The sequence below is a fragment of the Lissotriton vulgaris genome, chromosome 2_1 (assembly GCF_964263255.1).
Source record: "Lissotriton vulgaris chromosome 2_1, aLisVul1.2, whole genome shotgun sequence".
NCBI lineage: Eukaryota > Metazoa > Chordata > Amphibia > Caudata > Salamandridae > Lissotriton > Lissotriton vulgaris.
Window position 1 is genome coordinate 2,039,695,316 of NC_141687.1, and position 1,598 is coordinate 2,039,696,913.

General features: G+C 44.5%; 1 pseudogene; it reads right to left on the bottom strand.

Moving 5' to 3' along the window:
* Window positions 1–591: 591 nt before the first annotated feature.
* LOC147733704 (small ribosomal subunit protein uS7 pseudogene) lies at window positions 592–1,285 on the bottom strand (annotated as a pseudogene).
* Between the last annotated feature and the right edge of the window lie 313 nt (window positions 1,286–1,598).

Consider the following 1,598-nt stretch of genomic DNA (forward strand, 5'->3'; position numbering starts at 1 on the left):
TTGCACCTGTGCTTTTAAATCCAACAAGGCTGCATATTAGCCCTCTTTTTATTTCTTTTTTATATTAATGCCTTTGAAAATTAGTTAGGGGCAAGAGGAAAAGACCTCCCCAGATTTGGTTCCTGCGTCATCCTGCTTTTGGTATACGTGGACGACACAGTTTTAATTGCCCCTACTGCAAATGGCCTCCGGCTTTTGTTTGATACTTTTAATTATTTTATGGGGGAACTCAAACTCAAAATGAATCATTAGAAGTCTTATCCTGACATGTTGTTCAAAGAACATGCACTCCCGTTCCCATCACATCGCAGGGTTTCCCTTTGCTAAAGTAACCAATTTGAATTATTATGGGGTTCAGATATCCACGGATTTTAGTTGGGGTTCCAGAGAGCAGGTCACCTCGAGGGGGCAATCAATGCAATTTTTAGGTTTTCAAAAAGACTTGGACACAAACCCATTAGACAGTGTATTTCTCTCTGTAAGAGTAAGTGCATTTCCCAGGGGACTTATGGGGCTAGGGTCTGGAGCTACTCTCAGGCGGGCAACCATCAAACAATACAAAATCAATCCCTTGGCTCACTTTTTTTTAAATATTTTCACATTCATTTTATTATAATAACTTGAACAAAACAAGCAGATTAACGGTTGGACTTGGCCACACGTTCCAGCTCATCTTTTTTCTTGATGGCGTAGGAGTTGGAAGAACCCTTAGCAGCATTGATCAGTTCATCAGCCACACACTCTGCAATGGTCTTAATGTTTCGGAAAGCCGCTTCACGAGCCCCTGTGCACAGAGCCATATTGCCTGATTGACAAGAGGTAGGGGCGACACATCCACAGCCTGTTTCCTCACAGTACCAGCACGGCCAATACGTGTGGAGTCTTCTCGGGGCCACTGTTGATGATAGCATTCACCAGGACCTGGAGAGGGTTTTCTCCTTTCAGGAGGTGGATGATCTCGAAGGCATGTTTTACGATGCGCACCGTCATCAGTTTTTTTGCCATATTTCCGACCATGCATTATCATTGAGTCACGATTGGGCACTGGGCCTTGTGGAAACGCTTGGCTGCATAGCAGCCAGAGCTGTGGGGAAGGTACTTGGCATACTTCTCCTTGACGGCAATGTAATCCTGTAAAGAGATGTTGACCTGAACATCTTCTGTGCTCCATTTTCCAAAGAGCTTCATTTCGGGGGTCTCTGCACCAGCCGGTGCTGCCTCCCATTCGGTCATGGCGGCGGGCGGTACAGACTCCATGATTGCGGCGGTGTTGACGCTTCAGGGTGCTGAGGGGGAAAGAGCATCCCTTGGCTCACTTATGTCCAAAAGACTTTCACAACTATCTCGCATATGGATTGTCCAAAAGACTTTCACAACTATATGAATTCTTTCACAAACCTCAAGAAATCAATGGAAGCTCGAAAAAATCTGTACAATCCTCAGTCGCTTGTTATTTTGATCTAAAGCAGAGATGGCCTGGAACGGTACTTTACCTGGATTACAAATTTGAAAAGCAGATTTTATCTGACCCGTTTTAGATTGGATATTTTGTATTTCTTGTTAGCCCACCTTAAGCAGGGCTCGTGGTTCTCCTTTTA